Source organism: Rutidosis leptorrhynchoides, chromosome 10 (assembly GCF_046630445.1).
Source record: "Rutidosis leptorrhynchoides isolate AG116_Rl617_1_P2 chromosome 10, CSIRO_AGI_Rlap_v1, whole genome shotgun sequence".
In the NCBI taxonomy this organism is placed as follows: domain Eukaryota; kingdom Viridiplantae; phylum Streptophyta; class Magnoliopsida; order Asterales; family Asteraceae; genus Rutidosis; species Rutidosis leptorrhynchoides.
In genome coordinates this window covers 301,876,842-301,892,511 of record NC_092342.1, presented here as the reverse complement: position 1 = coordinate 301,892,511, position 15,670 = coordinate 301,876,842, and positions in this window count along the sequence as shown.

Genomic DNA, 15,670 nt, shown 5'->3' with positions numbered 1-15,670 from the left:
TTTTTATGTTTTCGAATATTTAAAACGTATTTTTACAAAAGCGTCTTTTTATAAAAGTAAACTAAAAATAAATTTTTTTTTTTTCAAATTTAGCGTTGCGCTTTCGGCGTTTAAGTTCCCCGGCAGCGGCGCCAAAAATTACTTGATGTTATGCGAGGTGTATATAAAATAGCTTAAATTTTACTATGAAATACTATTAAATACGATACAATTTTACACAAGATATTTATTTATTTATTGAATGGATATACTTAAACCTTGCTACAACACTTATAGGCAGTGTACCTAATCGTACAGTAGTGTAGTTTTTAGTAAGTCCGGTTCGTTCCACAGGGAAAATCTTTTAATCAAAGCTTAACGTTATATTAGTTTTATTTTATAAAAATACAAATATATATATAAGTAATATTATTATTATAAAGGGGGGTTTTTACCATTTAATGACCGGTTTGTCGATTTTAAAAACTTTAGTTGCAGTTAAAACAAAATGTAAAATATTAAATAAATAAAAGACTTAATTTAAGGCATAAAGTAAATAACGATAATGAAATTGCGATAAATAAAAGTGCGATAAAATAAACTTGCGATAATTAAAAAGTACGATAATTAAAAGTGCAATTAAATACAATAACAATAAATAAAAGTGCGATAATTAGAAGTGCAATTAAATATAAAATTAAGGAAATTAAATATGAAATAAAAGAATTATGCTTATTTAAACTTCCGTAATCATGATGTTTGACGTGTTGATTTTAGTTTTATGCCCATGGGTTAAATGTCCTTTGTCCTGGATTATTTAATATGTTCGTCTGGTTTTTGTCCATAACAGTCCATCAGTCATAAATATAAAGTGCGAGTGTCCTCGTCAAATTATCCTTATACCCGAAGTTAAATATTCCAACTAATTGGGGACTTAAACTGTAACAAGATTTTAATACTTTGTTTAATAATTACACCAGGATGTCGACTGAGTGTAACCCAAGGTTTTAATATTTTGTTATCAATTATGCCAAGTGTCCTTGTACATAATTTCACCCCTGTTTTAATAATTCTAGTGGCTATTAATCCATTCCCGTGTCCGGTTAAATGAACGATTATTCGTACATGTAAATATCCCGCCCATCGTGTCTGATTGAGTGTATATGGTTATTTATAGGGACGTCCAATTGTAAATCTTTATATTAAAATTAACAAACTATCATTTAGTTAAACAAATATAAAGCCCATTAATAGCCCATAGTCTAATTTCCACAAGTGTCGTTCTTTTGTCCAAACCCCAATTATGGTACAAAGCCCAATTACCCAATTTTAGTAATTAGCCCAACATCATGATTACTTCGTTTTAAATAAGCATAATAATAACTTAGCTACGAGACATTAATGTAAAAAGGTTGAACATAACTTACAATGATTAAAAATAGCGTAGCGTTACACGAACAGAATTTCGACTTACACCCTTACAACATTCGCTAACATACCCTTATTATTAGGATTAAAATTAAAATTAAAATATAAATATAAATATTTATGTATACATATAGAGAAAGAGAGATTTTTTTAGGATATCTTTTTCGTCGAACTGCGTTGGCTTTTATAGGAATTTGAGTCCAGGTGAACTCCGCGAGTCGCGTAATTTTTTGCCTTCAAACTCCGCAACTCGCGGAGTTTGAAATTACAGCTCACCCAGCTTTGGCTCTTTATTTGCCGACGATTTATAAATATATTATAATATATATATTAATTTTAAGAATTAATTATATATTATATTATATTTATATACATAGTTAACTTGTAATTTTTAGTCCGTTGCGTCGAGTGTTGAGAGTTGACTCTGGTCTCGGTTCCAGATTTTCGAACGTCCTTGCGTACAATTTAATATCTTGTACTTTGCGTTTTGAATCTTGTACTCTTGCAATTTTGAGACGTTTCTTATCAATAATTGGAACCTCTTTGATTGTATTTTGTACTTTTGAGCTTTTTGGACCTTTGCGTCTTCAATTCGTCGAATCTGTCTTTTGTCTTCACCTTTTATTATTTAAACGAATATCACTTTTAAATAGAACAATTGCAACTAAAAGCTTGTCTTTCTTGAGGAATAATGCTATGAAATATATGTTCGTTTTTAGCATTATCAACCATGAACTAGTCAACTAACTAGAACTCCTTTTAACCCCACTCACCACTTACCACGCATCATTCACTCCATTTCACTTCCAATTCTCTTTCTAATTCTCTCTCAACACACACACACACACACACACACACACACACTTATGAATGAATTTTTCAAGTAGCTAATCATCAACTTCATCAAAAATTACTTCAAGAATCAAGCTATAATCATCTTAGGAAGAACACTTCAAGAACACTTCGAAAATCCTTTCAAGTTTACTAGTTTACATCCAAGCTTTCTAATCCATTCCAAGTAATCATCTAAGATCAAGAAACCTTTGTTATTTACAGTAGGTTATCTTTCTTATTCAAGGTAATATTCATATTCAAACTTTGATTCAATTTCTATAACTATAAACTATCTTAATTCGAGTAAAAATCTTACTTGAACTTGTTTTTGTGTCATGATCTTACTTCAAGAACTTTCAAGCCATACAAGATCCTTTGAAGCTAGATCATTTCTTGTCACTTCCAGTAGGTTTACCTACTAAACTTGAGGTAGTAATGATGTTCATAACATCATTCGATTCATATATATAAAACTATCTTATTCGAAGGTTTAAACTCATAATCACTAGAACATAGTTTAGTTAATTCTAAACTTGTTCGCAAACAAAAGTTAATCCTTCTAACTTGACTTTTAAAATCAACTAAACACATGTTATATATCTATATGATATGATAACTTAATGATTTGAACCCAAAAAACACGAAAAACACCGTAAAACCGGATATACGTCGTTGTAGTAACACCGCGGGCTGTTTTGGGTTAGTTAATTAAAAACTATGATAAACTTTGATTTAAAAGTTGTTCTTATGGGAAAATGATTTTTCTTATGAACATGAAACTATATCCAAAAATCATGGTTAAACTCAAAGTGGAAGTATGTTTTCCAAAATGGTCATCTAAACGTCATTTTTCGACTGAAATGACTACCTTTACAAAAATGACTTGTAACTTATATTTCCGACTATAAACCTATACCTTTTCTTTTTATATTCATAAAATAGAGTTTAATATGAAACCATAGCAATTTGATTCACTCAAAACGGATTTAAAACGAAGAAGTTATGGGTAAAACAAGATTGGATTTTTTTTTTTATTGTTGTAGCTACGGGAAATATTGTAACAATTCTATACAAATCATAACTTAACAAACGTATATTGTATTATTCATGTATTCTAATATATATTATGTAATCTTGGGATACCATAGATACATATACAATGTTTTGACATATCATATCGACCCATCTATATAATATATTTTGGAACAACCATAGACACTCTATATGCAGTAATGTTGGAGTTAGCTATACAGGGTTGAGGTTGATTCCAAAATAATATATATAGTTTGAGTTGTGATCTAGCCTGAGGCTTGTATACACTGGGTCGTGGATTGATCCAAGATAATTTATATTTATTTATTTTTGTACATCTAACTGTGGACAACTAGCTGTAGGTTACTAACGAGCACTGCTGACTTAACAAACTCAAATCATTAAAACGTAATAAAAAATGTTGTAAATATATTTTGATCATACTTTGATATATATGTACATATTTGTATAGGTTCGTGAATTGACCAGTGGCCAAGTCTTACTTTCCGGCGAAGTAAAAATCTGTGAAAGTGAGTTATAGTCCTACTTTTAAAATCTAATATTTTGGTATGAGAATACATGCAACTTTATAAATGTTTTACGAAATAGACACAAGTAAATGAACCTACATTATATGGGGGAATCATCGAAGCCGAATATGCCCCTTTTTAGCTTGGTAGCCTACGAATTTGGGAACAGACCCCCAAATTGACGCGAATCCTAAAGATAGATCTATCGGGCGCAACAAGCCCCATTCTGGAATTTGGAATGCTTTAGTACTTCGAAATTATCATGTCCGATGGGTGTCCCGGAATGATGGGGATATTCTATATGCATCTTGTTAATGTCGGTTACCAGGAATTCACTATATGAATGATTTTTATCTCTATGTATGGGATGTATTGAAATATGAAATCTTGTGGTCTATTATTATGACTTGATAATATATAGGTTAAACCTATAACTCACCAACACTTTTGTTGACGTTTTAAGCATGTTTATTCTCATGTGATTATTAAGAGCTTCTGCTGTTGCATACTAAAATAAGGACAAGATTTGGAGTCCATGCTTGTATGATATTATGTAAAAACTGCATTCAAGAAACTTATTTTTGATGTAATATATTCTTATTGTAAACCATTATGTAATGGTCGTGTGTAAACGGTATATTTTAGATTATCATTATTTGATAATCTATGTAATGATTTTTAAACCTTTATCGATAAAATAAAGGTTATGGTTGTTTTAAAAATGAATGCAGTCTTTGAAAAACATCTCATATAGAGGTCAAAACCTCGCGATGAAATCAATTAATATGGAACGTTAATAATCAATATGAACGGGACATTTCACTAATCCCCTACTCTCTCTACAAGAGATTAGAGTTAGGAGACTTGTCACCAACCAAAATGACAATCCAACTTGCCGATCATATAATTCGATATCCTAAGGGCATAGTTGAGAACGTCTTGGTGAAAGTCGACAAATTCTTGTATCCTACGGATTTCGTAGTAATGGATATTAAGGAAGACCTACACACCCCAATAGTGATAGGAAGACCTTTCATGAATACGCTAGGACTGTCATTGATGTGTACAATCAAACCATGATCTTACGATCACATGAGGAGAGCGTTACCTTCAAAATTGACCGACCAACTGATCTTTCTGGACAGGCAGAGATGTTTGCTATTTCCACCAGACGGATCACTTCCAATGATGAGTCATTACCATCAGCCGACGATATCGAGATGGGTGTCGAATCACAGTCTGTAGACGACCCAGCAATGGAAGAAGAGGATCCCAGCGAAGAAATAGAGGAAAAGAAGGAATCTGAAGAGGAAGAGGAAATGGAAGACGTAAAAGAAACTGCGACAACACCCGTTCCAAGCACTGAGCGTCGTGAAGAAATAATGAGGCTTGAAACGGCAGATCACAGTTTAATCATTCGCTTCAAGAAGAAGACCGACAAGGCTGAGGTTAAGGATATAGAAATTGATCCTGTAAGTATCAAAGTGGAGAATCAGAATACTGAAGGAACCCGTTCATCAGACGCATCCTCAGAGGAACCGGATACCGATGATGATGAGGAAGAGCATCACGAAGACATTCTGAGTAACTCACACTCTCCAACCGAAGTAGATCAAGGGGAGCCGTACTCTTCTTCAGATCGAATTCCGGTTATATCCACACATGCAGACATGATTACCTTCATTAATGATACCGATGAATTTGAAGACATTCTCGAAGCCATCCGAAAGTCAACCATTGATTTTTCGCTACGCTTAACAGAACGAATCATGGCTATTAGAGAAGAGCACCACCTCTATCTCTGAAGAGAAGACAATGATGTTGAAATCCTAGAAGAATGCATTCAAGACTTTATCAATTCTCTTCACGATCATATCTATCACGAAGAAAGGCAACGAGAGCACAATTCAGTGGTTCGCACTATTCTTGAAACAAGATTATGTCAAGATCAGAGGATCATTTACTCTAACGTTTATAATGCCTTAGCCGGATCTGCACTTCCGTTCTCACAAAACCAACGAGCACTACTGACTCTCATCCAGAAGCATATGGATCTTTCCACCGGCCGCCCGACTTATTACTCTGATTTGCAAATGATCGAGGATATTCACAGTCTTTTCGCTCTTCTGGATAGAGATAACTTCGAAAGCACACCAGACAGACTAGTGATTTATGTAACAATTGATTACCACGCTGATCTGATTATCAAAGAGTTACAAGACGCTGTTATGGAGGAAGCAAGACGAAACAATCCGTTCTCTCATCTTGAACCAGATCGAGTCAACATTGCCACCTATGTTACGAAGCAGCTATCACGTATCTTCCACGAATCCACAGATCCTAGTTTCATATTTAAAGCTGGATGTCGGGAGATATACTCAAAGACGGTGAAATTGATACTCGGATCAGGATTGCTGTTCACTTCTTTCCAGCTTCGTCTCTTAACTAATCTGTGCAAAGCTACAGACTCTTACTGTGGAGATAACCGTTTCGAAGACTTCGAGATTCTAAAGATACAGTTTCTGACATTGTTTGAAGACCTCCGAAATGAGCATCCCGTCAGAGAAATCATCAATGCCAGCACTGCTACCATGATTGACATTCATGGGTCAACCAGCAGAGCTGTGGATCACATTCTCATCAGACTTCAAGATTTATCAAGAGCCGAAACTGCGCACTACTTATCGTTAAGAAGATCTTCAAGAGAAGTACCGGACTTGTTACCACTATTGGTCCGACACTTTCTCAGAACTTATCCACCAAGACTCACATTCCCTCAAGAAGACCAAGATCACAACCATCAACGAGGAATGTTTGCTTTTTGAAGAATCACTACGGTCGAGCCAACGACCTTAAACAAAAGCACTTCACGGGAGGCAACCCGTGCAATAAAGTAGAGTAGAAGAATAAAGGATGACAAATGAGCCGATAAAGAAGCAAGGAAGCCAGCTGCATCTGCTAGGGGTATTTCTTTCTTTTCGCTACTAGCTCAAGATTCAAACTATATCGCATCCTAGCTTATCACTAAGTGTGGGATAACACCCAATCAAAACACTAGACAAACAATCCCAAATCTTCAACTAAAACTCCTAAGTGTGGGATACACTAGGAACATTGAGGACAATGTTCGTCTAAGTGTGGGATGTTGGTATCTTTTTATGCTATATCATAATAAACCATTACGAAGATTCCAAGTCCTTAAGCCAAATTTCAAATTTTTTGCAAAAAGAAACCCTTTTCGAAAAAGTATTTTTGAAAACCTAAAACGTTTGTCAATAAAAATAAGGCTTAAGTAAGGTGGAATTCTTGTTAGACTGAAATCTCTAATAGAGCATTGCATGACTAAGGCATTATCGACCTAAATTGAATATGGTGAGGCACCCCAAATAAGACCAGCATTCATCTTTAATGCTTCACTATTTTCCGTTGAGAGTGCCGATGTCTGTGCTCAGAATCAGAACTTGCTTTAGATCTACATCTCCAAGCAGCAAAGCGTGGTTCGATTGTAATCAAAATAGCTACCCATTTGTCAAACATAAGCCTTCCACACCTCCACTACTTCTACTCCACCATCACATCCATATCACCTTTACTATTTCTCAGAAAACCCAGAAAATGAGATTCCTTCCGAAAACCCAATGTTATAAACCTCTCAAGTATCATGGCAAAGGTCTTGAAAAAGTTTACCAGCAAAAAGTTTCTCGAGATGAAGTCTCAAAAAAAAAAAAATAAATAAAAAAAATGATGAAGTTCTGAAAAAAAGGAGCAGAACTAAATAAGAGAAATGCTGAAGAGAACTCAACAGAAAATGATTATCAAATGAAGAAAAGTTCAAAAGTGCTTCTCAAAATACTTCAGCACTCCTATCTATCCGAATAAAAGTCTGTATAAAGACTATATTACCCTGTTATCTCACCCTTCAAAAAACAACTTCACTACCACTCCAAAATTCCTTTCCATCATTGACAAATAACCCATAAAGTTGAGATTACTACCGTTCTCGCGTTAGCAGCAAGGATTTGAGTCTTTATCAAGCCTATGATGATGGGTGCACCATGACTGGCTATGAGCGTATTCATTTCTTAGATCTATAGGGAATCCTAAACACTTGAGTGATTTGAGTGACCCTTGAAAGCTAGCCTATGTCATGTAACCTCCTCGCATGCTTGCAGAGATAATTTCAGTCGTAACATAGATGACTCACCTTATTTTTTTGCTCTTATAATAAAAGCAAACCGCTTAGGCTATTAGAAAAGAAACGCTAAAAAGATTCTTTAAAATGAGAGTTTGCTTGAGGACAAGCAAAGTCTAAGTGTGGGATATTTGATATCGGCTAAAAAGTCACGTTTTCACCCCGGTATTAAGGCCCAAAAACAAGAAAGATTCGAACTTTGTTGGCAAATACCCACTTCGTCGGTTAGAATTAAAGAACAAGTAATTACGAAGATGGTGCAAAAAGAATCAAGAGAATCGGAGCTAAAACGAAGATTCTAGAGCGAAAACGGTGAAAGACAAGAAATCAAGTTACGATCCAGGGAATTCAGGCTGACCAGCAAGCCATACGGCCTGCCATACGGCCTGCCAGTATGGAAACGGCCTGCCATATACGTGCCACCACACGAGCCACCAAACGGCATGCCTTGCATACGGCCTGCCATACGGCCTGCCAAACGGCCTGCCAGGCGTATTTGGTAATTTTCAAGTCTATTTAAAGGGTCTTTGTCATTCATTCCAACACACACTTCAATTCACTTCTCTCTCTCTCTCTTGTACAATATTAGTCATACTTTCAAGGCCTTCTCACCTCCGAGCGGGAAATTAAGTACCCAGAGGCGAACGCTGAAGATTGTATTAGGAGCGGTCTGGAGTCCTGAAGTTGTCACTTTTGTATTCGGAACTCGTTTAATCTACCGGTACTTCTATCCTTTATCTTATATAATGTTTTATGATATTATTGCCATGATTAGCGAGTAGTTATCTTTAGTGTATGCTATGATGTAAGCAGTTATAATGTCGAAATAATATTATGGTTTGTGTATGCTGTTGAAATGCTTTCTGATTATGCTTTAAACTCAATCGCTTTTCTAACTAATAGAACGTAGTTATAGGCTCTGTTATTGGGAAGTCGCGAACCCCGATTCAGAGAACACTATCTGTGTCACCCCTTGGTAAGAGAAGTCTATCGGATACAATGTAAGATCGACCGAGGCACACCGGTTGTAGTAAGTCTATCGAGCTTTGGATTCTGACTGAGGACTCTTTCGTAATGAAACATCTGACTAGACCCCTAGTACATTGTCGGTCCTAGACCATGCTAGTGTAGTCACCAAGCATATAAACTTCGTACGTGCATGCTGAAGCACAGCGGTTGTTGTAAGCTGTACCTCTGCTAAGTAAGGCCATGGAACACGGTTAGTGTTGACCAGTACACTGCACCATAACGCGGTCTCAAGCATTGCACACCGCTTGAGGGATTCTTAGTTAATTAAGGAACTGTTTGTTTAGACACATAAAGGATTGGACCGTTAGGATAACCGAAAGTGTTCATGGAAGTCAGACTTGACTTGGCCATGGTGTTCTTTATGGTTGAACTCTTTTTAAGGGCCTAACTATCTTTTACCAATCATTAACGAAAGCATTGAAACACATCACATCTCTCGGATATGGTAAACCATGTATTCTATTATGCTTAAGAAAGTTTAGACCATTTTGGAATGTTAATACATCACCCAACCGAGTCGCTCAATTGGATGAGCCGTCTGAACCTGTATGCCTGTAGTCAGACTGCACGGGCGTCGGGGGTAAGGGACGTTGCTGTCTATTCAGAATCTTCAAGCCTAACGCAGTACCCAGTGACATGTCTTATGACAGGGGCGTTTAGGACCAGTGTAATGAATACAAGGCCTCTACCTATTCATGAGCCAGCATTCCATAATCTCGGCAGAATAACTGATGAAGTCATAGTATGAACTTACTTTAACCTTATCTGAATTACAAATTTTATCGCATTTACTTTCTCTGTCTTATAAATTAGAAAATCCCAAAATAAATATTCACTACTCCCTAACTATTTTAGGCTACAATATAGGTTCGATGTTACTGATATCTCAAAAATACGACTCTAGGTCATACTTCCCTTACTTATAAGGAGTAGTAAGATTTAGGCCCCGCTAAATATAAATTTAAAACCGTGCCCTCTTCCACGAGTGGCTGATCCTGGCGAGCCGTGGCCTAACGACACCGCGCAAATAAAAACTGCCAGTTTCGGCCATATCAAACGTATTAATCAGTTTTCAGTGAGTTCTTCAGGCATGTCAGAATCAATCATGTATCCTCCATCTTCCCCAAAACCTCATGATAAACACACAACTTGGGAAGATGACTCAGTTGCTCAAGGTAAGCCAGATCTAAGAAAGATGAATCCAGATGAAAGAGAGGCTTACAGGCTAGAGATCATTGTATCAGAATTGCTTGAGAATGACAAGCAGCTATTTTTGAAAGGATACATCAAGTTAGGTTGCTGCATCATCCTCTTGATCAGCCATTCTATATCACTGCTTTAACCTATGACATTGAAATTGGCGTGTATCTAAATAACAGTGGTCAAAGGCTTCATACTGATGAAGAGAAAGCTCAATTACAAGAGGCTCGATAACTGGGTATGGATCTAAGGCAGTATCGTGATGCCCTTAGAACTGATGAGGGAAGGAAAATGATTGAAACAGTAAAGTCCCTGAATATTACTGCCGATGATTATCTTTTGGGCTTAGAAGTTGAAAGGCAAAGTGTAACATCCCAACCCGTTAACCAACCAAATACGCGTAAAAAAAAAATTTGTATACTCAGTGTAGTGCGCGGCGCGCACCACCCTCTGTGCGCGGTGCGCACCACCCTCTGTGCGCGGCGCGCACAGAGGCCTGGACAGTTCTGATCAACTTGTTCGTTTCACGCGAAAAGACCTTCGACTTCCCGAACAATTAGACCAAACGGTTTTCACAACACATTATAATAAGTAAAACTAACACGTTTTGATAATAAACAAGTTTTACGACACCGGGTCCACATCGGCCCGTTTTACGAGTTAAGTACGAAATACAATTTTCGAACCCAGTTTCTAACACAAAATAAAATCCGAGCATGGCGATTGGGGATACGCTACCCAATCCTAATCCAAATCCAAAGCAAGTCCACTAATCCCCGCGCTCACCCGAGCCACCGTCTCCAAAGCAAATCTATAAAAAAAGGTAAACAACGAGAGGGTAAGCTAACGCTTAGTGAATGCAATAATTTTACATATACATATATAATATACCTACTTGCATACACTTACACAAATACCTCATACACGCTAGCAAGTTACATAGCATACCTTCGCAAGTATAACTCTAAATTCTTCAAGACCACAAGCTAGCACCACAACAACATATATATAACTCGAATAATATAAAATGTTACTCTACAACACGTCACCATGGTTAACCGATTACACAAGGGAATGGTACTTCGAATTTCCCACAGGTATTCATAACAACCGTTAGTGTACAACGAAATATATCACTAATCCCTAGGCCATTCGGACAACGAAATATCCGTTCAAAGCAATCGTTAGTGTACAACGAAATATATCACTAACTCTTGGCGGTTTGGACAACGAAATGTCCATCGTTAGTGTACAACGAAATATATCACTAACTCTTGGGCAATTTGGACAACGAAATATCCATTGTTAGTGTACAACGAAATATATCACTAACTTTGGTGGTATAGACAACGCATACCCGGCCCCTCCCCCGCCCTACAAATAGATACATTATATGCGCACATGTATAATCATTCCACTCACCTTGTCGCCTTGATGAAATGCTACCGAATAATCCGCAACTCGCCGATGAAATGTACCTATTCCTTCATCACAATTACAACAACACACTTAGAGTGGATTTACAAACTAACTCAATTCGACCCTTAGTGCAAATTCGACCAATTGCACTTACAAACCCAAAACGCGCCCAAAATAACCAATAATCACTAACACAAGTGAAAATGGTCTTATTATGCCAATTGAACCCAATCTTAAGTGTTAATCACTTATCATTCTCAAAATCAACCAAAACCCCAATTTTGACTCATTTCCAAAATTAGTCTTTCAAATACACAAAATGGGTTCTAACACTTCCATAATCATTAATCCTAGTGATTAAACCCAAATACAAGTCCTAATCATGGACAATTTGGTTGGTCACCAACAACAACCAATAACCCGATTACTAGCATCAATAAACTCACTTCATGAGTTTAAATGGGTTTCCTAACAATTTTAAGTTCAAACTCTAACTCGAGTACCAAAATCAACCAATGAAATTCGGAGTTTGAACTTACCGAAACTACCACAACGTAGCCGTGAATGAGATGAACAACTTTAAAACCCGAGCTTTGGTGAGAATCCAACTCCTTCTTCCCCAAATGAAGCTTTCTCTCTCTAAACTCTTCTCTCACTAGGGTTTAGAGATAAGAGTGATGAATGGATGTGAAATTGATCCACACTTGGATCCAAACAAGTTGATATGGCCACAGATCCGACCCCAAGTGAAATGACCAAAATGCCCATCATTAAACTCAAAAAGCAGAAAAATAGAATCTTGTCGCTGGCAGTGTGCGCGGCGCGCTCACTTAGTGGTGCGCAGCGCGCACAGTGGTCTGAGCAGTTTCCTGAGCTTTTTAATTTACGCCATGCACTATTCATTTATGTACGCCATTTGCACTCTATGTACCATGAATATTTGGGTGTTACAACTCTCCACCACTTAGAATCGATCACGTCCTCGTGATCCTCGTCACTTAACCGTCCGGATCTACACTCCACGGTCCTCAACATAAGTTCCAAATTCGATCTCCACCACATTACGCATTAATCCGAAGATTATTCCAATAACTAAAAACACACTTGTACGCGTTCCGAAACGTGCAATACATACAACATCCGAAATCCATAACGATCACTTGGAATACGCGAGACCGCCACGTACTCTTCCAACTTCTCTAGGCAATCCTTCTCTAAGAGTCACCATTAATAACCAAATCGTCACCCACGATCTATTAAAATTCACAAATTCAAGCACAAGAATTTGTTAAATCCCTCCAATCGGGAAAACTCAACCGATCTCGTACCGAGATATCAATCCCTGGACGTACTCTCACCAAGTACAATGCTAAGAACAACCAAGTCTCAACCTAAGGTCAACGACCCAAACGATGAACACGAAGCAAAAACGAATCCTTACGGATAACACTTACCCCTAGCATCCCCCGTAGTGCGCAAACACGGCTAGTACGCAACTATCGTACATCGTAAGCAAGCGACCAAAACCGCTAACGTCCAAATCGACTAAGGCATCACATGTTCAAATCGTGTGAGTAAAACACGGCTATTACTCACAATCATACGCACAAACACGGCTATGTGTATAAATATGGAATGTGGACAACACATGAATGGTACTCCCATTCCGATATGGTTATACCACGATTAACCAATAATACAAGGGAATGGTACTTCAGATTTCCCATCGGTGTTCCCAACAACCGTTAGTGTACAACGAAATATAACACTAACCCCCGAGGTGTTCCAAAAAGGCTATGCAACACTATTACCAACGTGTGAGTAAAAATCGGCTATTATTCACCACCATGTGCACAAAATGGCTATGTGCACAATTCATACGGTCAATTAACATCATAAATCTACAAGTAACGGTTCTTTCCGAAAACCGCTCACCATCAATCACAACCAAGAGTGGTTAACTAAGAGCTAATCCTTCCGGATATCACTCATCACCTATCGCTAGTCAAACGCGGTCAACCTAGAGATAACCCCAAATAAACACGTACACGTAAGCACCTCGTAGTACACAATAATGACTATCGTGTAACTACCACCCAAAGTATACGATAATGAGGCATCGTACCCTTTCTCAAAGTCCCATTATGCTATTTCCAAAGGTAACCAAACGGCTAACACAATCGAGCCAAGAACCACCCATATTGCGCATAGGCACAACAATAATTCCCTAGAAGAGAATCCGGCACGCACATCCCTTAACCGAGGGATCTTACCTTGCTCGTCGAACGCGTAAATTATCTCCCAATGAGATTTACCACATCACCACCTCGGTGATAATTTAAATCCAAAAACCATAAGTACAATTTATTCCAAATCGTACTTTTACCACAATCGACCAATGTAGGTCTCAACACTAGCTTCGAATCCCTACGAGCATCGTCCAAATATCACTACAATAGAACACCTTCGTGCGAGAGTACAAACTCCCCCACTTAGAACTCCGCTCCGTAACCACATCATCGAACAATAGCATCCCGTGGAACGACCACTTATCAACATACACAACCAATATCCTCATTGGTCATAGTCCTCGAATTCTCATGGATTCGTTTTAAACAATAAATCCCGACGATAAACACATGCTCACTCTCACGGAAGGAGTGACCACTAATCCAACAACTAATGCGCCATTTGCATTATCATAACCCCTAAAAGAGAGACAAGGTACACCCGTCTTGCATAGTTCCTAATACGCACGTCATCAAACCTTGCTCCAACTTTGAGCATACGAAGGTTTTTAACCTATTCTTAAACACTTCAAACGAAGAGTTTACCACAAATTTCGCAACTTAAACCTTGCAATGCTCCGGTTGCTCTAGCTTGTCAAATTTCTACCTAGTCACTCATGTACTTAAGGGTTTCTCCCCGGTACCCTAAGTACAATGTAACCGCAACACCATCGGAGTCGATCACCACGCTAGTAGGTATGAAAGAGGCATCTAACGTTGCGTCCCGTAGACTCCATTACTAACATTCATCTAGGCCAAACACTTGATCTCAATGGTTCCGTCCACCCGACGAACCTCATGGTTCATCAACTTCAACACGAAAGCGAGCACGCTCTAACATTCGAACACCAAAGCCCATTTCCATGGCTTGGTAGAAATGCTTTCCGAAACATTAAGGAATGCTTGGTTGCACCAAGTCTTACGCCCTTCGCCCGACAACCAAACGTCACTATAGGGTACTTCTATTAGGAACTTAACCCATAACAATAAAACGCGCAACACAACGCACTCAACAAAACCATACACATCGGCACACAATAAATATTCAAAGGACATATTTATTAAAAACGAAAAGTGCCTTAACGTCCCCTTACGGCATTTTCCGCCGCCAACTCGAGACAATCCGGCTTGCGATGTCCCTCTTTATGACAATAGTAGCACATTCCGTCATCACTTCTCGGTATCGTGCACTCCCATAGCTTGTGGCCCCTAACACCACAATTGAAACATCTAGGTGCACGAGAACTCGTAATTCCTTTCTCTACATTTCCCATGCTCACACTTGCACCCTTAGCCTTCTTACTTGGAGCACCATACGAATCAACCCTTCTCTTACTCGAAGGTTCACCAATTATCGATCGCGAATGCGATTCAAAGCCCCTAGCCACGGTGAATAACTCCGCGAACGAGTTCACTTTACCAATGCTAATTTTGTTCCGCAAGTCATCATTCAAAGCTCGACAGAAATCTTCCATCAACATACGATCATTCCCAATATACTCCGGGCAAACACAAGCCTTTGCCATAAAGGTCGTGTTGAGAGTATTCAAATCCATAGAACCTTGTTGCATATTTCGTAACTCATTACGCAAGTCCAACAAATCCGCTAGAGTCCGGAACTCCTCGAAGAATTCCTTCTTAAAATCGTCCCACGATAACCCCTTAAATGCTTCACCGCCAACAATATCAATCTTACCATCCAACCACTCCCTTGCCCTACCCCGCAACAAGCTAGTAGC